At 30.1% G+C, this 24,972-nt stretch overlaps 1 protein-coding gene across 5 annotated transcripts in view; it reads right to left on the bottom strand.

Moving 5' to 3' along the window:
• LOC148233454 (LIM domain transcription factor LMO4.1-like) overlaps positions 1 to 24,972 on the bottom strand; it is a 158,899-nt gene that overhangs the window by 127,861 nt on the left and 6,066 nt on the right. For 3 of the 5 annotated variants that reach the window (XR_015810339.1, XM_088189426.1, XM_088189424.1), the window contains exon 2: positions 11,676 to 11,730. The exons of the other annotated variants lie outside the window; for them this stretch is intronic. The gene's annotated coding sequence lies outside the window, so the exon portion shown is untranslated. The remainder of the gene's footprint in view (positions 1 to 11,675; positions 11,731 to 24,972) is intronic. 5 annotated transcript variants of the gene reach the window in all.

The following is a 24,972-nucleotide window of genomic DNA, read 5'->3' as shown; positions in this document are numbered from 1 at the left end:
TTGAAAATATTTTAATAATTTATTTATTGTGAATTTTGCATTATAAATGTGTTACAACAAGGTAAACACAATCAACAACTATTATGTGGTTAGACAATGGACTGAAATGAGAGTTCTTAATCGAATATTCGATTAAACTTTTGAACCATATCGCCGTACATGTACGGCGATCAATCTTTCTCTGTTTTAAGGTACCCCAAATATTTACATATATAACTGAAGAAATAAAAAATAAAAAAAACATTATTTTCATAAAAAAAAATTTAATTTGATTTATTGTAAATCATTTTATTAGAAAATAATACCAGTTACCATTTTAAAGAGCACGAAATAAATGAGCATGACAAAAAATATTTTATATCATTTTATAAAATATATTGAAAGCCTCTGAATTTATATAAAAAAATCCACAAAAACCGAATTTTATATTGTATAAAAATATGTAAAATAAATTATCAAAAATTAATAATAGAAAAGCGTTAAAATATTTTTTTTTCAAACATACTAAAATATATCAAAGCAATAAAACGTTTTTTTTTTCTCTATAAATTTACTATAAATGCAGTATAAAATAATAAATGGAAAAATACGTAAAATTAACTCACTCCCAAGTGTATACTAACAAGTTAACAAATGTGTATAACTTGATTCACTAATCAAAGGGTTAAGAACCAAAGAAAAAAATATTCGCCCAATTTTCAACTATATGAATATTCGAATAATTGATTAAATATTCGTAAAATATTTATTTATACTATCTCGAATATATAAATTATTTTAATATAGCCGAGTGACTAGTGCTGCTCCAAAATGAGTGATCCTTTATGCGCCATATTATATTAGTCGACCGACACAGTCACAAATTATATACATAGAAGGCAATAAAAGCGGCACTCCTATTTTTTTTTTTTTTTTTATTTATTTATTTATTAACGTAATTCCGCATGAGTATAAAATTACTCATTCTACGGTTACATTTTATTACAGTTTTATGTTAAATATGAAAAATAAAAACTTATACATTAGAAAATATAATGAACATATTTAAACTCTTATCAAAATAATAAGTATAACAAATTATAAGAATGTACATACACATATACATACATTCATACATATGCATATATACATATAAATATACAAACATAAACATATACACACATTTTTTTTTTTTTTTTTTTTTTTTTTTTTAAAGTTCGATGAATTTTTTTTTAAAATATTTTCTTATTTCTTTAAAGTTATTTCTGGTGTATATTGGTAAATCATTATATGTTTTAAAAGCTATATATTTTAAAGAATTTGTTCCAAACTTTACTGAAAATGGTTGAGGGATGTGTAGATCATATGCAGATCTAATTTCATATTTATGTTGTTCTTTTCTAATTTTAAATTTAGTATTTATAGTTGATTTTCCCTCTAACATTTTTTTTGTTATCATTATTAATTCATATTTTGGAAGGATAGTTATAGGTAAAATTTTTGTTTTCATATATATGTCTTTTTATGCTGTAAATTTGCTTTTGACGCTCTTACTGATCAGTATTTTGAACAGCAGCACGACTAACGATCGTGAAAGTAATTAATGCTATAATATAAATATTTTTATTAAAAAATTATTTATTTAAATAATATTTTACAGGCAATTAATTGATTTTTTGCACTAATTGGTTCAATAAATTAATACCGATAAACTCAACTATTTTTTTATTTAATATTCGAATATTTAAAAATTACAAATAATTGAGAATAATAACTATTCTATGCGATATTCATCCGCGAGAATAGGAAAACCTGAGAAAACCTAATCTGTAATGATTGATAAAAAGTATATTCTATAATAATCGTTATTTATTATGTATAAGAGTTAGAAAAACAGACTAGATTATCCTATTTTTAGCGATCAGTTTTTGAAAATATATATATAGTAATAGTTAATGTTGTTATCTTAGTATAAATTTGAAGTCAGCGCATAACTTTACATATGAATCTTGATGGGATATAAATATTTAGTTACGCATTGAGAATAATAAAATGAACGAAACATGCTTACAATAAAAATATGCAGAAAATTTCACTTTAAAAAAATATTGTAATTAAGCTTAAATACAAATGAATTAAATGCGTACTATGTATCGTAATCAATCATAAGAATGTAATTAAAATTCATATTTGCTTTTCTTTCTGATTTCGGCGCAGTCAGAATCTTTTGTATAATATATCTTAGCCTCATTATCTAGCGGCACTCAGTTTGAAAGCCATTGATGTAATTGAAGATGCATATGTTTATCATTGGACCGACTTCTGATTGAGTAATGACGTTTGATTGAATTCGTTTTAAAAGACACGCCAAAATCATTAAGGCATAAAGCCGTTTTGGCAGCGGTGCATACGCACGCTTCCTGTCGAAACGCCAATAAATTACTCTCGTCCACCAATTTGAATCGTTAGCGCGAACAATGTCGGTCACGAACTTCAATTATGACCATACCTGTAACGTCCATTCTGGTTGAGGCCACCGCGTGTGGTCTTCTGAACATAAATAATTGTGCATATTTTTCTTCTTCTTCCTCCTCCACTGTTCATCATCCGTCTATCTACTTTATTAACAAGCGATTTATTAACGAACGTCCGTTTCAATGGCGTCCAATTAGTACGCGCTTGTCGTGTTTGCGATATTTTCCATACGCTTAATTAAATATTGTCTAGATTTTTTTCTGACGGCTGTACCGGAGACTGAGTCGTATAATTGCACTTTAAGAATATCATAGATATGCCGAGATAATGTTAAGCGAGAACAAACGCAATGTCACGTTACTTAATCGACATTTAACTCTCAATCGATCAAGGTCTAAAGAAATTTATTATTAATATTTTAATTAATACAACACCATAACCATTATTATATATATATTGATTATATCATATTATAAATTAACCTTTCAATATCCTTGAATATAGTTTGCTTTGTTGTTCAACAAGAAAATATGCCACAAGGTTTTTAATTGTATTTAATTAAAATATATGTTATTCTTATGGTGTAAACACATTTATACGTAAATCTAATCCGATCTATTGCACAGTTAATTTTAACCGCCGTTTAACCGAGCGATCATTTTTTATTATTATATCAAAAACGAGTTATACGCGACGAAATCGTTCAACCGTGTCATTATCTCTATAGAAACGTCTAATTGTCTAAGTAGATTATATTAGTTTTTTTTTTCTTACACACAGCGTGTATAATTAGACATGTGAAATTGAAGATATAATTAAGTTTAATTCAAGCCGCGTTTTCTAACTAGTTTCCAAACGCGAACATAACACAATTAAGACACGCCGAATGACTTAATACTTTTTTTTTCTTCTTTTCTCTCTACACTTAATCAGATAAGAGCCGTTCACATTATTTTGGTTCAAGTACGCAATTAAATATGAGTATACAATGATAATGTGTTTCAAATATATGCAATTTAAAAGCTTTGTAATGAACTGATCTTGTGAAAGAGATGATTAATTGTTTTTGTGTTGTTTACTGAATTATATGATTTTAAATTACCTGTGATTAATTCGTAACAAAAAACTTATAATAATTTTTAATTAAATTAACTTTTACACTTGGAAGTAAAAGAGCCGTATTACTTAGATTTTATAGCACCTGTTAGTCAAAACATAAATGCAATCTTTGTCGCTTTCAAATGAAAGTTGAGGTGAAAATATTCAACTACAAGTTAAATATGATTAAAATTGAGAAAGGTAAGAATAAAGCTTTAATCAGCGAAGTTAACATTTATGATTTACAAACCATGTTGTCATGTCCAACAAGAAATACATTTTCTTACAGTTATGTATTAAAATTTAATAGTTTTACTTTAACTAAGTAATAAAGTTGGTTGTTTATTTGTTATAATTTTTTTTAAATATTAATCTTATTTTAATAAGATTGATTAAAAATGTATTGAACACTCAAGCAGTATTGCCGTCGAATAAACATAACTATAATCACAACCATTCTACAATGAGTGATATCGAATGGCTAACGAGCCATTATAAAGTACGTTTTTAGTCATAGGAATTTAGAAATTAAACAGACAGTCGAACTTAAACTTGCTCAAGAATTTTATAATCCCATATGAGAGTCACCTAATTAAGTGGAAACAACTTTTCAAACTACACCTAGTTTTGTTAGGCGCGTGTCTAGAGTTGACATATCAATTAATATAAATGTAAGAAAGTCTATAATAAGACTTTTCATGTGATTGCCGACTAACTTGTTTTATACTTTAAGCATGACATTAAAAACAGATTCACTAATATATTTTTATAATTTTGACTCGCTGCAATTGCGGCTCTCAGACATATAAAAAAAATATAATATTATTATTTATTAATTGCAATTATAATGGTCGAAAATATATGAAATATAGGAACGACTTTCATCGCCAACCACCAACAATGTTACAGCCATAATAATTAATCGCACAGCAAGGACATTCGCGATTCGCAATACCACGCAGCATCTCTTGCCCGACATCCCGCAGAGAGGCAGTGGACCACTCGCGGCGTTTGACCACAACAACTTTTGGAGATTATCTCGCAATCAGGGTTGAAGATCTCAGTGAGATAAAATAATAATAGATATATTTTTTAAATTATTATACATAATAAATAAAGTCTCCCTTTTATTGTAAATGTACATTATATGTACTATATAATCTTAATGTATGTTTTGGTTTGTTCTAACCTTTTTTTAAACATTAAATAAAAAATCATATATGTGCTCAAATTCAAAATTTCCATTCTTGTGATTTTATGAGCTGAAAGCTGTGTATTAACAGCAAAGTTTAATAATACTATTTTAACAGTATTAAATAATTGTCAAGATCAAGAATCTGGATAGATGGGTACCGCATGAAATCAACGATAGAAACTTGCTTTTCTGTCACGAACCATTTTAACATAGAATATTTATCATAAAAAAATAATTATTAGTGGAAATCGTAATTGTTTGGCACAAAGTGAAACCGATTAAGCACCAAAACCACTGTTTTCATAGCGAATTAAAACAGATGTTTTCTGCAACCATTTAAACGAAATGACGAGGAAGCTTGCGATTGAAATTGTCAATAAATCTGGACAATTCTCCACCAAGAAAACACTTGACAACATGTCACACAACGCTGCTTAAGCTAATTGTCATCCACCATATTTTCCAGACCTTGATTTTAATAATTATAATTTTCCAGACTCCGATTTTAATAACTTTAATAAAATTGTTTTTTACTAGAATATAATTGATAGCAATAAAAATAATGTCAAAAATTTTCATATTATTATACAATTAAAGATTTTAAAAGATCATCTACCTAATTAACCTTTATTTACTTATTATAATGCTATATTTATAAAAAAAGTAAGTATAAAAGTTAAATTTAATAAAAAGTTTAAATAAAACGATACTTAAAAACAAATAATCATAACAAATTTAATAATTAAACTCGCAATGGAAAAAGCTTGTTTAATTGGTTTTATTTTGCCAGGTTGACTAAATCTAATCTTAAATCTAAAATTTAATCTCTTCCATCAGTTATTTAAACTGTATTAGATCTTAAAAAAAGAACTGCTTCTAATAAGTCAGCGTTTAGAGAGAGCTCTTATATCAGATTTAATTATTTTAAGCGCGGAAAATAAACGCTCTTTAGCGAAAGAAAATTATAAAAATGAGTCGGGATTGGTCGATTCTTTATGACTCCGACTACGACCCTGTTTTTAACAGACTTGAAATTAAAAATTATTTGTATCGATTTAAAAAATATATGAAAAAATCAATATTTTTTTTTCTATATAGAAAGTCCACAGCTACATTACATTAATTCAGAAATATGAGTGATTTTTAAAATTTCGGCATTTATTCTCGATTTGTTTTCATAATTTTGTATATGACCGTTTATTTTTTGTTAAGTTACCTGATTTGGTAAAACGACTCCAAAAAAATTAGCAATGGACTGGAATAAAATTCATTTATGACATTATATGCTTGAGAATCTACCCGCGGAATTGAAATTCAATACGAGGATCTATAGGCTGTGGTGAATGCAGAACTCGACTAACTTCAAGAGAAATTTTAGAGAGGTTTAATAATAAATAATCAAATATTATTCAACATCTCCATAGACTGGGTATGGTGTCCAAGTTTTTTTTTTGGTACCGCATGATTTGTCGCCGAAGCATTTACTATATGTGGATCCTCGCCACTTTTCGCCAGACAAAATCGGTATCCATTCTTGGATCGAATTGTAACGAGCGATGAAAAATGTCTACAACAATATTATGCGAAAATGACAATGGTCCATCCCAAAGTAGCATCTCTTATAAGCGAAATGCACTAAATAAAATTATGTTCTGTGTGCGGCGGAATATTCGGGACATTGTGGTGAGGCTGAGGTTGTCCATAAAATTGTCTTTGATTGGAAGGGTTTCAAGAGTATTGTCGAGTCCCGTATAGCTGTTAAGCGACAGAACTATGCCCCAACGGACACTAAAACTATCGACGATGATATTAATTATTTAACAACCGTAATCTAACAAGCTAAAATATCATCAATACTGACGCTTAAAAATTTTCATAATAATATTTAACTTGTCCCATCAATTATTAAACTAATTAAAATTAAAAATTAAATTCAAAAGCAGTGGCAAAAAACTAAATCTTCACATTAAAATAATAAAAAAAACTGACTGATGATATTCGCGATTAAATTCAGAGCATCAAAAACGAAACGTAGTCTTGTGTAATGTAAACTATCTCTTTGATTACTCAAATGAACAATAACAAAACCCTAATAAACAATAATTTTAATTGGTTAATTGCATAACCAATAATATTATTTTACACTCAAAACAAATAAAAGTAAGATATAATATGTCTTACAGCAACATAAATGGTAGAGTGAGACTGTAGAGTACGCTCGGGATAAGGATTCCGGTTTGTTATTGTGTGCGAGAACTATGACTCAAAACAATTTCGCTCAGAATATTTAATTTTTTTATTATAAAAGAAAATATATGTTTATTTAACATACATACATCTGAGCTAAGTTGGAAATTTCAACGGACAATTAAAAATATATTATATAATCGAAGAAACCAGGCATTGATGTCATTAATTAAATATTTGCAAAGATCAAAATCTTTTACTAGTCAAAAAAATAATGAAGTCCATAGCTATTCTTCAAAAGCAAAAAGATATAAAATGGGGAAAGAAATTATTCGCAGATTGTTTAATGGCTCAACGACTCTATTAAATTATTAGAATCCATTGAATAAATTAAAAAAATTATCATTGGCGCAACGATAAGAATAATAACTTTTATAAGCCTTACAGAGAATAGTGTAAAAAAACCAACAACGTACGGATTAATGGAAAAATAATTAAAATATTTTAATCCACTGGTAAGAACACGAATAACTTACAGTCTATATTTGAAGCCTTGATATCAATTAACCCAGATATGCCTAAGAAATTTTGTTCTCTTAAAATTTTATTTATAAATAAAAAACAGTGGCACGAGTTTAGTGACAGTGGGCATATCTGGGTTAAACCAATATCAACACAAAATTATTTAAAATAAATCACTATAGAAGATCGAACTTCTGTGCCACACTGCACTTTAATGACGAATACCAGCGTTGACGAATCAGCGACTGTCCTTAAAAGAGAAAGCGAGACAACGAAGTACACGCTACATCGCTTCTCCCTCTCATATTCATGTACACTCACACAATAACAAACCGGCATCCTTATCCCGAGCGTACTCTAAAACATATATAATTTGGCAAATTTAAACTTTTAATTACAGTAGTAAAACTAATTTACGCATTTTTTAATATCTCGTGGCTAAATTATATTACTACAATAGGCTACTAATGATTCGATCGCGACGCTTTCTTTATTATTCATTTTAAAATACACAGCAATGAAAATTCAACATGTATTTAGCATTAAATATAGATATATATTGAGCGTTCTAACTTGGCCCCGCACGAAGCCGGCCGGCACGGCTAAATCAAACCCAGAGTTTCTGTTAATAATGCTTTCGGTCTGCCACAGCCATCCTTCATCCTTCCAGCGAGATCAAAATTAATGAAGCGCACATGCCCCAAACTTGAACGACCCACAACATGGAGGCAGGATTGCAGGATGCCATCCTGACAATCCGGGCAAGAAGAGTCGGATCGGTTTAATTAGTCAGGAGCGATGGCGCAGCCCTCGGGCATACACAGCGAATAAATCACGTTAAGTGCATGTGCAAGTGCACTTTTACAAGGAGCAAGTGGGTGGGTAGTCGGAATATGCTCCGTTGGATTTAATTAAACCTATTTCGCGAGAGTGCCGTAAATCATAACGGATAGCCGCGTTATTACTACAAAGCCGCGTTGCATTATCGAAAGCGGACACGTGTCAACGTTACGTGATTCATACTGTCGTAAATAAGTTTGTTGTGGGACAGTGAAAGAGGCGTGAAAATACGTTGTGCGACGATGATTAAAAAAGTGAACCGTGGGTTAATTGGAAAGGAAAATGTTGAAAGAAGGCCGTGGCCCATAATGATCTCAGGACTTGCACAATTAGTCTAAATTACATATGCTGATGAAAAGTAACCCTTAAACGATATTTTACAATAATCTATAATTAATACTTTAATCGAAGATTATTTTCCATATATATGATTTTTTTTTTTAATTTAGAAAGTAAACAGAAAGCGCGATTATGATAACAACTGTGTGTAAAGTGGCAAAACTGTTTTTAAAAAGTTCGTTTCTACATAAGGGTGGTAGTCCTTAGAGGTATCACCTACATTAGTTCACAGACATTTAAAAAAATTAGGAAAGGTGTTAATTCTCAGAAAATAGGAATCTCATAAGTTGTCTAAGGAATACCTCGCGCAGTAAATCTTATTATGCCAATAATTAATGATTCTACAATATAACAGAATTGTTACTGAAGATGAGAAGTGGATCCTTTGCTTTAACACGCGATGTAAAATGCAGTAATTGGACGCTAATCAGCCTCCAATTCTAGCCCTGAGAGCATGATTACGCCCCAATAAGATAATGTTATGCATTTGATGGGATATGAAAGACTTAATTCATTACGAGTTGTTGTATTATAGGCAGATAACTGCCATAGATACAGCAATTTGTTTGACAGCTAATCATACCATATAAAATACCTTTCGTTATAAATCAAAAATGGTCACTCTTACACCAAGACAGCGCTCGCTCTTTTGTATTCAAAAAGCCGATAAAAAAATCAATGGATTTTCATGGATTAATTTAAATATGCTTGAAATCTGTTTATTAAAATGTTTTATTATATTCTAATTCGCCGAATTTTTCGCGCCAGATTTCACGTTTGCTTAAAATATTTAACGGCCATTTCAAACATATTTATATGTCAGGTTGCAGCGCATCGGTCATAAAAATCTAGTAAGAAGACAAGATATTCCAATTATACCCCCAGATCGCTGTAATTGGCTGTGGCGGTGATAAGTGGACGAGCACTAAACCCCCCTCACGGAAAAACAAGTGCCATTTCATATGTAGAATGTTATTTTTATTTTTTTAAATTATGGTTGTGGTCTGCAGGATTCAAGATTTTAAGTTTAGTAGTCCGTGAGGTCTGACCATTGTTATAAAGGACAGTTTTAGGTGGAAAAAAATATTTTTCAAATAATGTATTTTTTTAAGGCTTTTTTTGAATCAGCTATAAAAAAATTGAATAACATGTAAAAAATAATTGAAGAAGAAGGTGGAGAACATATAATTTACTATCCTACCGCTAGCGTTAAGTGTTTTTTTAATACTATGTAATATATTCATCATTATAATGATTACATGCAAAAATGTATCTATAGATAGCATCTGATCGCACAGTAATGATACTGCTACATTAAATAATTATAAGTTGAGTTAGCTGTTCATATAAATAAAATTGTCAATTGCAGTTTAGCTAAACAACTCATTAAGCTACTTATTATTTTATTTATAAACTAATTTAAATTTTAATTTGCATTTATCCTGAAATATCTAATTATTTATTTTATGTTATTTCTATATTCGCACTAAAGCACCTAATTAACTAATTAAAAGTCTTTCGCACAACTGTAACACTCATTCTAGCGTGACCAATTTATATAATAATAGCACGTTCTTTTCCATGTAATTAAAAGTATTCAACTAATTATGAGTCCTTTCGTAGTTGCTTTTAAGGGTATGCAAGTATGCTTGTTCAGCAAAATATATTACATATGCATGTAAACATAACTTTATAATGATCAATAATACCCGTTCATAATACATCCAATTAACTTGGATCAATAGCTACTACCAAATACCACATTACATTATATACAAGCGTTCGTACTCAAGGATGCTTAGTTACTAAGGCTGCCAAGCCATAAAATTAACCGTGGCGCTATTAAATTATAAATATTTATGCACGCCATTTGCGAATTGTTTGTGTGTATGTATACACACTTAAATGGATATAACGTATTCCATTGTAGTCATAATGTATTAAATTAAACGCTGAACAAAACGGGCGTTATTGCTTTTGTGCGTTGGAACTAATTTGATGAAGACGTGCAGAGAAGAACCAGTTCTTAATTATAATTATTGCTCTTACTAATGAAATGTCGGATACTTGTCCTGATCTTTTCACGAAGAAAAAATACTATATCTCTCTAGGAAAACCTAATTATATCAATCCCACTATATTTATACAAAATAAACAAGAAAAAACTGTTATGTGTTTTCGAGCTTTCTCGAATATTATGGTACATTAAGCCTTAAACACTAGATTATAATTATTGATTTTTAAAGTAGGAAAAGTATTTAATATAAAAATCTCTTTTTAAATTGTGAAAAAAATATTGACACTATTTGAGCCTTTTAAAAGTTTTCACGTTATTTAGCTATACGAATATTGAAACGATTCAACATTTTATTTACAATAATCTAATAAACCATTTACCTTGTATTTTATGGTTTATAATTTCGGATTCCATTATATTTTTACGAGTTTGAAAATAATTGTATATAAGGTGCGCTACATGCATGAACCATTGGTCCCGTCTGAAGATAAACCGAACAACGCTGTTCCGAACGAGAGGTAAGTGATTTGCGTCGAGTGTGACGTAACGAAGGATGCTGGAAGGAAGCCGTGCACTAAGGGTCATTACGCTAACAAGGGGCCGCAGCCACCGAACGTTTGACAAACACTTGGATAATTGACAATGATAAGTTTCGAGTTTGGAAACTGCTGGCTCGGCGGCGCAATTTGCCGTATCGCACAAACACACCTGTTATATCATCCGCAACTTCTAACTCTGGATATCATGTGATATGGGGAAAACACTTCACGTAAATGCTATCTAGAGAGCTCAGAGAATAAACCCTCTCTTAGCTATTAAGACAATTAATAATGCATAGAAAACAGTTACAATCTGTTTATAAGCTAAACCTAAACTAAAAAAATTATCAATAATGCAAGCAGCCTTGCTCCATCGATCAAGAGCAGTTTTACAAATAGGTGTAAAACCTACTTTTAAAAAAATATTAAGCGATAAACATTTAATACGGATTGTTTTTAATGTTAAATAAAATATTAACTGTACCTTTTGTCCAAACACTTATGTTAATCCAATTTAGAATACACCTCTGTATTTCAATCTGCAAGAAATAAAAAAGAAAGATTAAAATTTTGCTAAATCAAATGTGTACTTTTTATTAATTATTATATTTTTTATCGTTAGTCTAAGATATACTAAATTGATAATAATTTAGATATTCCAGAAATAGAGTTTGATTTAAACATAAAACATTTAACTCAAAAACTCATTAAAAGGTTAATTAATCACTGTCACTTATTATAGTTGTATATTTGCATACCCTATTTAATTTTGGTTCATCTCAACTAAAATTATGCGCAAATAACCATTAGATAATATATCTTCCAGTTCTAAGTACAAATGCACTTTGTAACCGCATTATTACTTACTTTTAAACGAATGCGCATAATAAATTCAAGTAAATGAAACAATCTAATAAGACATAAAAAATTTAAAAGCCACTAAGCCGATTTAATAAAATTTTAATTAAACATCGTGACGTTCATTTTCTCACAAAATTCAATTATAAAATAATATTGCCCAAATAAAATATAAATAGCTTAATTGCCAATTATAAATAATGACGTATATACAATTTATTGTTTAACGAGCATATTAACCCTTTCTCGTCAAGCGACAGTTAAATTACAGCTCTCATGACTATCGGTAATTGGAAATATATTTACATTAGCATTACTTATTAAATTTATGTTTAATAGTAGTATCAAAATTTAAAATTAAAATTCTAAATATATACTTGATCAAAATAAGTCCTTTTCATATCAATTAATAGCAAAAAATATCAATAATTTTTAATTTAAATTATTATTATTATACACATGGAAATATAACTTTATAAATAAAATAAATTGCAGTATAAAACAGTATGATATTTAAAATATTTAAAATAAAATTGTTTTATCTTTACATAAAAAAAATGTAAACTCTCGTACAGTGAGCTCCGGTGTCAAGAAATATCATTACAATATAAAATTATTCAAATTAAAATTGAATACCTATACCATAAATATAATTACTTATTTTTATAACTTACGTTTTAGTCAATGATTCATATATAATCTACGCTGGGATTGTAATATATATTTATATACCGCTCTCTATCTATTAGTACATTACCTATAATATTGATCTAACTATTCCTGGAAGCAAATTGAGTAATAATACGCATATAATATGCTTTGCTTAAATCATATAATATTATTTTTAGTACATTTGCTAATGATTTATTTATTTTTTATTTCCACAACAAGCTTAAGTAAATATATAATATAATATGTATATATTTCATGACTTCCTACATCATTTTAACAATTAAGTTCAAGTCATTTATCAATTCAATATAAAGAAAGGCATAACATTGAATTACCATATATTATAATATTTGTTTTAAGAGGAGAGAAAAAACTGCATCAACATGAACTACCGCTTAATGTAAAAATTATGTATAATTTATATGCGAGTTTCTAGCACTACCTTTGTTTATACTATGATAAATTTGATTACAATTAGTAATGTGCTAAACTATGGTAATAATGATTACATTGAAGAGGTAGACTTTTGTGTAGGTCGCGGGATGAGGTGGCTTCCGCGCGAATGAGAGTTAATTTGAAAGTCAATATAACGATGCTCGTTATCTGTTACCGTGAAAGCTCTCTTGTTAGCGACTAAACTATCGAAGCATTCTTAAAGGGTATCTGTCCTCTCAGAGTTGACACATCATTAGCGCTCAGCCCCCTCTGCGGCGGGGGTCCGTTTGAAGAATGGCGCGCCGATGGGGTAGTGCTTTCTTCGTCCGAAAGGAGTAGGAGTGGGCGGGTGGTTTTCGAAAAAAGGAAAGTTGAGGAACAAATTGCGCGAAAAATCCGCGATTTCCATAATAATAATTTGTCACTTAACGAGTGCCGGGCCGGGGGCGCTCCCGACTGATTGCAGCCTGAATGAGCCCTAACGAGAGACCCGACGCTAAGGTTTAGAACCCCTGGCCGAAGGGGAGCCGCCAATCAAACGCGGGACGACGGCTCATCACCGAGTATTCTGAGACTGAGGCATAAATGAATCAATTAAGATTGAAGAGGGGGTTGATTTTGAACGGTATTAATGATTTAAGAGAGGGAGTGAAACGGTGCAATTAAAAAAGTTAAATTGAGAACCTATAGTTTTGAATAAATCTATGTGTGGAAGAATTTTAAAATAGAATTTTGCTCTTAAAAAAGCTTACGTAAAGTTCAAGTGAGCTTAATTCGCAACGACTAATACTTTGTTTTTTACGAAAAGAAAATTTTAGATGGACCTAAATTAAATACAGTTCATATATTTATTTAAATTAATTAAAACAGGTTACCCCAATGCGTCACAATTTTCGAAAACAATAATTTTATGTTTTCAATACACGAAAAATATATAATTTAAAAAATACATATAAAAAAGCAAACAAAAACATCATAAAATATCAAAATTAAATTATATGAACCGGACCAGCTCCTCGTAGCTAACCGTAAACAGGTCAATGTGTAATGTCAGCGTATTAAGGAGCCGGATGGCCATAGCCATAGGCGAGTCGACAAGTGCGGACGTCCTTTTTAAACACGTATTATTTCAAAAATTACTTTTTAAATCACAATATTTACATAATAAATTATATTACAAGTAAAACTTTAATCAATTTAAATCTGACTTTAAATGTTTTAATTTGAATTTAGGATTTAATAAATAGAAAAACTTAATCGACAAAAATCGATCTTAAATATGAATTATATAGTTCTATAGAACTATAGTCAAAGATTTGTTCGCTGGCTAAATAATATGTTTAAATAATAAGCTTTAGGCGTTTTAAAAAATAATAGATATTTCGTAAATAAAGAAGAAGTTAAGAATCAGATTAAATTTAATGCTGGGCATCGCGTTTCGTACATTTTAAAAATATTATTTTGTTGGATTAATTTTTTAACTTCATAAAAACCTTAAATATATCATCAAATATGTAAACCTACTGAAGTTTTTTTTTATTATTTTGCTGAAATTTTCCGACGTAAATATAAATACGTATGTAAAATTAAGGGATGATTTAATTTTTTTATTATTTATTAGAAATATAATATAAGATAAGAGTCAATGTTTTTATGTAAATGCTATATAAATCATACGATAGGACGATGTTATTTTTAGAAAAATATTATGTGATGAAAAGTGAGTTATTATTTTACTTGAAATAATAATAATATCTCATTTAATAAATGATGAAATATTTATGTACTTGTATTAAATGTTTATTAAAACATAATTTACATTCATAAATATTGATCTAAATTGTTGTAAATAAAATCAGTAAAAAGATTTATACTGTAATAACATAATTTGGATCTCATTTCTCGAGAAATAAGAAACGCCTTTTTTTTATATATTCCATAATATTTACTGTAATAATAAGTCGTTCAAATAATAAAATATATTTGTCAAAACAAAACCGCTTAGTTTTACATATATTATAAATCAGGGTATTTGAACTTTGTGACAAAATAATTAATTTATTTTAATCCTAGCAAACTACCAATATATTATAATTTCTGTGCATGTATATTTAATTGAAAGCTCTCGTGTATTATATTTTTGTACAATACATAGTTTTTTGTAGTCGATATAATTATTTTTGACAAACTTTGATTATATTAAATTTTCAATAAATAATGAAAATCTTAAGCCATCGCTTAATTCTACATATATTTACAACATTAGGGCCATAAAATATAATTATTTTTTTAGTATGTTTATGTATTTGAAAATACATATATATAAGGTTTTTATAAAATTAATATTTAATGAAATAAATAATTTTATAATGTACGTAACGCAATGCCTGACATTAAATTTTATCTGATTCTTAACTGCTTCTTATCTTATCATGATTTTTATCTAATAAATATCTCTTATTTCTCAAAACGTTTACAACTTTCTAATAATATGGCAATAAAAAATATTTGGTTGAATTATAAGTTGTAAGTACACTAAAAAAATATATACCTTTTAATATTCATTTTAAAACAATACAGCAGATAAAAACCAATACATATTATATAATATATATTTACATATAGATAAGCATTTTGACTAAGGTTTTTGTTTTATTGTCAAAGAATCTGCGTTTATTTTTTAAATTGCCACTTTATAAATCAAAATCTATCTAAAATATATATGCTAGCAAAAATCAACTGCAACAACATACTAAAATAAAAAAATGTTGCTCTTAATATTAAAAACTGAACTTTTTCATATCAAAAATGTATAAACACAATCTAGAAAGCAAAAGTTAAATTAACAAACATACATAGGTAAGTGAATATATTTTACTGGTATTTTTAAAAGCAAAAGTGACAATATATTTTGAAACGAGACATAAATTCTTAATTTATTGTCAATTGTTCGTTGCAACATGACAAGTGTTATATTAATGCGTTACAACGGTGTAAACACAATCAACAGCTAATAAATAAATAGTAAGACACCAGACTGAAATCAAAATCTGTAAATCAGTCACATATATTTTAAACAAGTATTACAGTTTACAATCAATATATGTTACATGGCCTAGCTTAATTTTATTTGAATTATTCATCACGATAGTTATCCGTGAGAACAGGAAAATCTAAAAAAACTAATCTGTAATATTCGATCGGAATTATATTTATATAACAAACACTTATTCTGATTTTCCAGACACTAAGCGAATTTTTCCACTAAATTTTAACTAAACATACATAAATATATAACATAAACAGAAAATAAAAAAGAAATTGAAAACATAAAAAAATACTTAATATTATAAATTATTTCTTTATGCACGAAGGTGTTTTTTTTATTACATTAAGAAAACTCGTTACAGTTTTATTTTTGCGGATTGTTCTAGGAATATTATTATATAAATTCACACCTCCGTACATAATTCCACTGGCTCATTTTTTTATATCTAACTATCCCTAAATTGTCTTTATTTATTTTAAATCAAACCCAGATTTTTCAGGAATTAGTTACAGCTTAAATCAATATATACTTCCAAACATAAATTAAGTTATCATATAAATATGTTTTTTACAGTATCACTATCAGTAGTTGTAAACTGTCATCTAGCATTATAAACTTTTTAATAAATATAGAAAAAATGAAGCAAAACAATTAAATAAAATAAAAATTATTAAATCCAACTTGTTTAATGAAGTATTTAAATCATTAAATTTTAACGGATGTAACGTCATGTAAAAAAATAATTATAATATATATATAATCACGTATGGATTTCTCAAATGAAATACATAGATTCATTGTTTGATTTCTATTGGTTTATTGGGGTCTCGAGGGGTCTTTAAAGCCATAATTGTGCGTGTGGGTGGTCGGGTGGCTTTTTTGAGTTTTTAGCAATTATCGCCAGAACCACTAAACTGCTGTGCTCATTACGCCCCATTCATTTCGGCGACCACGGGGATTTACTTTCCGAGTGGTGGTGCGACTCAGAAGTGTCTGGATAATGAGGCGCCCCATTCCCAATTAGCGCCCGCCGATATTGAGTTTCGAACAATTGGTTGATTTTGTTGAGTCGGTCGAATCGGTCGGCGGATTGTTGGGCGTGTGCCGCGGAGCGCCTTTGAGGGTGGCGCCAATTAGCGGCCAAGTGTTGGAAGCAGGGGGATTCAGGTTGCGGCGCTCGAGCCAAATGGTCCAGTATTTTACACACATATATTGTTTCTATTTCAGAAAAAAATCATGTGAATTCCTATATTGCGTGAAATTTTCTAAGAAATATAAATACTTTTTACAGCTAGGTAAATGTAACGATTAACAGTTAAACATAACAAAATGGAATACAATTATTGAACAATTACGTACAAGGATAAACAATTCAGGTATGTAGTCACAACAAGCTCGTAACGCTACAATAATAAATTAAGAAATTAAATAACACCCAAGTGAAAGGAAGTAATTCGATTGAGCTAAGACAATCGCAGCTGTGGTTTTACAGCGTTGTTTATTTAAAATAGTATAGGTTATATGGGTTTACTATTTTATCTGATGTTAAGAACTTGGGGGTTCGCTGCCCCTGCCTTTAAAAAGAATCCTAATGGTTTGGATTGGTAACGAGGCGATGGATGCTGGTCATTAGAGGACGTGGGATGAGGAGTGCCCGGTATGTGTTATGGGGGTGAGTGCGAGTATGTGTTATGGGGGTTAGGGTAGTGCGGGTTTTCACTAACGAGAACGGGTATAACTTCATCTTCGCAGCCAGCGTTTTCACAGCGAACGTTCACACACACACATATACGAACACCCTCTCAGAAAAGAACCCCGAAAATAAAACAATCGACTGATTGAAAATAACGAATGTTCCATTCGGTGTTTGTTTTGGTAGATTCGGGGAGAATTCCGGTCTGGTGGATTGGCGATAATGCTCTGTACACGCACAAGGGATTTCACTTAGGCTTCACGAAAGCACAATAGGAAACAGGGTAGGCAATTAAAAATAGAACTGTGGACTTTTTCGTGTCATTTGGGCGTTTGTTTAGCATTTTCATACATTTTCTCCCTATATAGGTTTATGTATGTACATATAAATATATACTTCCTGTGATTAGAATAATGCTTTACTTTAATTACGACGATGAAAAAATGCATTTACATGTATATTTGACAATAAAATATATTTGTTAGTACTCTACATCACGGTACCTCATGTCAGTGAGAGACCGACATTTAATATAAAACAAATGGAAAACCACAAAGACGTAATGTATTTCCTAGTATCAGTGTATTATCAACTATATGTTATAAGTAAAACAAATGTTATTACATTACCGTGCGTTATTTTTTTACGAAAAGCGATTCATTTTGTTCGCCCTCTCCTATTGGTCAAATAACGATTTTAATATTGTTGACGGACAGTTCCTTAGTAATGCTCAAAACAAATACTTTACTCACGATTTTTTAAAAACAGACTATGCGTCCGAAATATTTTGATATAAAGGAAAAAAACTATTTACATTAAAAAATAAAAATTGTTTTTCTCCTCCCTCCCCCCCTTCCTTCAATTGCTTTACTAATCACTTAATCATAAATAAATGTTTATATATACACATTTTTTTACAATCAGTTTATACATGTAACAATAAGTATTTTTTATTACGATATTGGCATGTAAAAGAAAACATATCATTGAATGCCCTTCCATATTTACTTATACAAAATCTAATTTATTTGAAACAAAACTTATTTATTTATTCATAAAAATTTAAGAATGTAATGGAATTTCTAAAAAAAGTACATATTTTGCATTAAAATTTATTCCAATAAATATTTATAAATATAATATATCCATCATTACTCAATTATATAACAACATAAAATATATATACAAGTGTTTTATTAAAGCAAACATGTATTTTAAATAAAATACAATATTATAAGTGTAAGTAAGCTATACTATATTTGCGTTAACACAGTCAGTTCAAAACCTATCTATTTCGCCATTATTCATAATTATGAAAGTGATGGCAAGTTTGGATTTAAGCACCTGTTCTAAAGCACACGATATGGACTAATTGTCGACACCGCCCTTCATTGCAATAAATTGTATCCCAATTGTATTTTTCTTGCCAATAATTTTTTTTTTCCAATTAAAAATTATTTTATTTCATTTTTTTTACATTTTATAATTTATTTTGGACATCTACTAAAAATAAAAAAAATATCTGTTGTATATTCTCAAATATAATATGAGGTGTGATAAAAAATTCGGTGAATGAATTTTTACAGCAGCAACTGCTGACGCTACGTCCATTTGAAGTAATAAGTCCGATAGTCTGATCCGTTGAGATAGTCAGTGTCACATTTGAACATGTTGTGATTTGTAAGCCGGCTTCCAGAACCGGAAGAGTGAAGTCGTGTTTACCGTGTCTGTCGCGTATCAAGGATTTCGAACGACGCGTTAATATTCAGTTTTGTTTTAAGCTGCAAAACGAAGCAACTGAAGGCCCTTCCAGAAATGCTTCCAATCATTGTGTATTGCCAAAGCCAAAGAGAGCACTTTGAATGAGATTAATTAAAATTTGATCTAAGCTTATTACTTTATTCGTAATAAAATTATTCGCCGTATTTTTTTATCACACCTCATATGAATACTATATTTACAAGCAATACATTTTTTTTGCATAATTTTAAACAAATATCTACATATTATTTTTTTTAATATTAGTATCTTAATTTTTCGAAGATGATTTTTTTTTTAAAACAGTTTTTTTATTCGGACGATTTTTTGGAACTCCTAATATTCACTTAGCTTGTATATAACAATACATACGCTTTTTAGACTCTGATTTTCATGTACAAATCAGACCCGTCATAGTGTGAACGAGCGGTAAAATTCCTTAAACCGCTCCTATTATATAAACAGGCACTCTAATCAACGATTGAGAATTCATCATTAAATAAATGAGACGATAGCAATGTCACAATTATTAAAAGTCGCCACTGCGTTGACAATAATCCCTAATTGCGCTCCACGTCAAAGTTATATCTTTGTGCACCCGTATACACACACATTAGTCACAAAGCATCTCGATAATTTGCGACTGGCGCCCATTTCGCGTCAACAAAGTCAATTACGCCCCGGTACAGTCCCAGTCAAAGGCGCCTTTTAAAGGTTCCTTTTATGGATACGTAGGTCGGAGACCCTTAGCGGCGGGCGCCCTTCGACGATCATTACTCGAACGTGTTTAGAAAGAGTTGCATCATTACGCCCCGCCCGGCAATAATGAAGTCCCTTGCGGGGAACCCCGGTAATGATCCGTGTTCCGCGTCTTGTCCGCGTCCCGATATCGTTATCGCAGTCATTATTATTATATTGGCAGTGTGTGTGAGCTCGTTATCCGGCAACCCCCCGGGGCGCCTTCGGTAAACTTTCAATTTGTCGCTTATTAAAAATGCGTGTGTGCGAATGCTTAACGGCGACATTCTATTCAGTAGTGGGATAACGGGTTTACGACTAAATATTCATGATGGTCACAAAACCCTTTTGCTTAGATCGCAAAATCCTTTTGTTAAGCCTTAAAGCATACAAGTGTGGCGCGCTATTTAACGTTCCGGTTACCGGTATCTCCTATGGCGCTGTCGATTTCATTCATACTGCATTTATACATCACATATCGCTATTTCATCATCTTGTTTTTATAAATTACATTATTGTTATATCTGTTTTTTATAAGCTAAGCTTCTATAAAATTGTATGTGCTGGCACATTAAAATATTTCAATAAATACACTAGTATTAAATGATATAAATGAGAAATGTGAAGCCAGGTACAAAAGCTAGTAATAATTTAATATACCTCTTTCAGCATTAGAAATAATTACAAATGTGTTTTTATGTATAACCACGAGGGGGTATCTCATTATTTCAAACAACCAAAAGCTCAATATGGGGCATGGCAATTAAAAACTGACAAGCACATGGCACACGAACACAAAAAAGCACAACCTTCGTAGGTTTGTTAACATCCAAGATTCAACTCTAAAAATAGTTCAGTCGTTCCCAAACCGTCGCACGTCTCCGGCGGCGGGGAATTCCCGCTCATCAGCGTTGATAGTTGGCGCCGTGATTACCAGCCAGGAACCACGTGTTGTACCCGAACACCCCCCAGGGTGTCTGTCTCACCCCATGCCGCAGTCGACCCCCACAGCCGACACCAGGTCTGGGGGATCCACGGTGACGCATCGCGGGATAACCTGTCTGTCAGAATGATTCGTCGCAATTTCACTTAAACCGAAGCTAAATTAAAGTACACGTCTATTGGTGGAGTATCGCTTCTGTACCCCGACGGCGACGGTGGTGGTATACCCAGACACGTTTTCCCATTAAAACGTTAGACGGCGGTGCACCGGTGTATTGGGGGCTTAATCGAAATTGCATACACAATTTATGGCACGCCGTTGCGGATTTAGACAGTTTTAATGACATCGATCGCTTGAGTGTACATTTAGGGACAAAGAATCGTGTCTATAAGTTTCTTATGTGATAATAAAGTAATGGTTAAATTTTATTACGTTGTAGAATTAGCCATTGAAGAAACATATCAAATAGAACAATAACACAAAAATGATGTATCGTCCAAGATCATTAGGCAAGTTCAACCTACACTTTTTGTGTGAACAGAGCAGCCGTTACATTAAAATGATATGCATGTTCTGAAACGGCGTTTTAGCGATCTATAATAGTTAAAAGGAAAAGTGAAATTAAAACACTCGCTACTCAAGATAAAATTAAATTTCAACATTATTTTTGATTTAGAGTAGAACATTCCACTGAGACTGCATTACAAGTAGTTATAAATAATTGGTTGCTAGCCAAGGATACAAACAAAATCATTGGAGCAATTTTCTTGGATTTCAAGAGAGCTTTCGAAACAATAGACAGAAGAATAATGAGAGAAAATAATATCTCACAGTGTACCACATGGGTCTAAATTGGGACCATTGCTGTTTATATGATATATTAATGATATAATTAATAATATAAAAAATGTAAAATACATCTTTTTGGGGACGACACTTTAATATATTGCATAAGAAGTTGTAGATAATTTAAATAATGTATAAAGTATAATATAAATACGGTTTAAAATAATGTAGTTAAACTAAATGAGAATAAAAATAAATATATGGTTATTAATTATAAAGATTTAGATTGTATGTCAAAAAAATTGTATGTTGTCTAATTTGCTATATATGTATATTTGCTTAGATTTTTGTCTTCTGTTTAATAGGAGGTAAATGTATTAGAACATTTTTTTTAAATAAATTATTAAACTATATTTCATTACAAATACCTAACTTATTTTATATAAAGATCATGCAACTTTTATAACCTTAAATATTTTATCAATAAAAAACAAAACTATTTCATAACTTATTTTTATAACTATTTCAACTTCCTTCTATTAATTTTACCTAATATTTTGGACTAGTTCTAAAGCGTGTAAAATAATTTATATGTCACAAAATAATGAATAGAAATGTAAATTTAATACAGTTAATGTCTTACGTTAAAAATGCATTAAAGACATGATCTATATTTTAGTAAGATTCGTAGTCTAAAAATAGACGAATATTTAACTGGAACTCTTCATTGTCACTCATTAATCGAAACCTATAAAGCTGCTTATATTTATGTTGGACATTTTTAATATAAAACTTTTAACGATCGCCTTAAAAAGCGTGAAATTTCCAAATCCTATATCATGAGGGTACGTAACGATTCTCATCGAGGTTTACAGACAGTTCAAAACGCAAAAGAAAAAATCCCATGCCCATTTGAATGACAATCATCCGAGCGGCGGATTACTTTTTTGGGGTCCACGCGAGCGGAGGGCAAAAAAGAAGAAACGAATTCAATTGGGTTTTTATTTAAGTCGAATGGTCACAATCAAGGCCTATGTAATGCGGCGGCTGGGGTTCACATCCCCAAACGGATCGGCTCTCTATTCAATTAGGCTTATTGCGTGTCTAATTTGAATGAATGAGGGAATATTTCGGCGGGGGAAATACGTGTGATCACGCTTTCGATGTGTGTGCATGACAAATTGTCTATAGTGATGATTGTGTTTGATTTGAGCAACAGTTTTATGAAAGAATTAAATAGTATACTATCGTATAAGGGTGATGAAACCTTAGTGTTACAATGAAAAAGGTGGGTCAGACATTATATAAAAAGCGGGTTTATAACATTTGTAATTTGTTCACTTTGTAGCATGGTTTTAAAATATAAATCAAGGACATTATATAACCTTAGCAATATATTTCTTTGCTTACTTTAATTACCATATATTATAGTTCAAACATCAGAGATCCGGTGCGTTTTATACAAAGCAGGAACCCAAAACTATTAAGAGTCTAATGTGTTTAGAAGAAAAACTCCATAATTACTAAAACTTTAACAGAAAAATGTCAAAAATACAAATAAGTATTATATTCTTTTTATTTGCAACAAATCTGCAATAAAAGAGCGGTTTTAATCATGAATAACATTTCAAAACTATTTGAATCAAAGCTAAAGAATGACTTAAAAGATTATTCTTCCCAACTGTACTGATTACAATGTAAACTTTCCTGTAAATTGAAGTTTAATATAAAATAATAACAGTAAATAATGTTCAAAGAAATTATAATTCTAGTGTAAATAAATTGTTAGTTTATACTGTCTTAAAATAATCACTAAAAAAGCAGCCTAATATATAACTAACCTATACATAGTTCATATTTTATTATACAGTGGTACGCTAGATCTCATACGTCAGATAGTCATGGGACACGTAAGAAAAACACCACGCGCCGGGCCCCGAGTTTGAGTATTATTTTAAGCTTGATATTAGTTTTAAGTATGCAGGCGTATACGTACGAGAGGTTTCAAATTCCCGGGGCCCGTTCTCATTGAGGGGCCCAACTCTGAAAAATATCATAGCAAGAATATTTTTATAAAAAAAGTAAAAACCGACCTCAAATAATGAATCTGAACTAAACTACCGTTGTTTGAGATGTATTTATATACTGATGTATTTCAGATATAAGTTCCTTTAGCCTTTTTTATTCATACTATACAAGAAAAGGAGATGAACATTGCCTTCAAAAGCACCCACTTTCTAGGTAGTACTTTTACAATAAATATTCAAAGGAACAGATTGTAGTTTTTTGTGTTAAAATTTGTTGCAAACTATTATTAACGTTATTGCCTTTTTTTAACGTTATGAGAGAATATTCAACGAATGTAAATTAATAGCTGTAAATTTATGTATTCGATCTGAAAATTCAGATCGAATACCTAAGGAAGAAGCAAAGAAATAACGAAAAATCAACAACAGCACCAGCTGAATTATATATATTTAATGTTTTTATAAATTAAATTATCGGTAATCTGACAACTATATTAAAGCAGCAAAATAATTTAGTAATACATTCAGTTTCATTTGCTTATTGCTACAAGAAAATCTAAAAACAGTCTCGAAACTACCCCGAAAATATTTTTTTAAATATGTAATTTCAGTAAAATTATATCGGAATAAATTTTCACCGGTAGATATATATTTTTACTAGTGAAAATATAAATTATCTGGGAGGTGCTTGTAAAATTACATGATTTCAACTTTTCTATAGGTAGTAATATATATGTATATTTACATACTTATCATTATTTATTTACATCCGATGCATATGTTACTTAAATTATATTTTCACTAGTTAAGTCCAAATACATT

Source organism: Plectrocnemia conspersa, unplaced genomic scaffold, assembly GCF_051122295.1.
Source record: "Plectrocnemia conspersa isolate PC_06_02 unplaced genomic scaffold, ASM5112229v1 ptg000008l, whole genome shotgun sequence".
In the NCBI taxonomy this organism is placed as follows: Eukaryota; Metazoa; Arthropoda; class Insecta; order Trichoptera; family Polycentropodidae; genus Plectrocnemia; species Plectrocnemia conspersa.
This window is presented reverse-complemented; position numbering and strand designations above follow the sequence as displayed.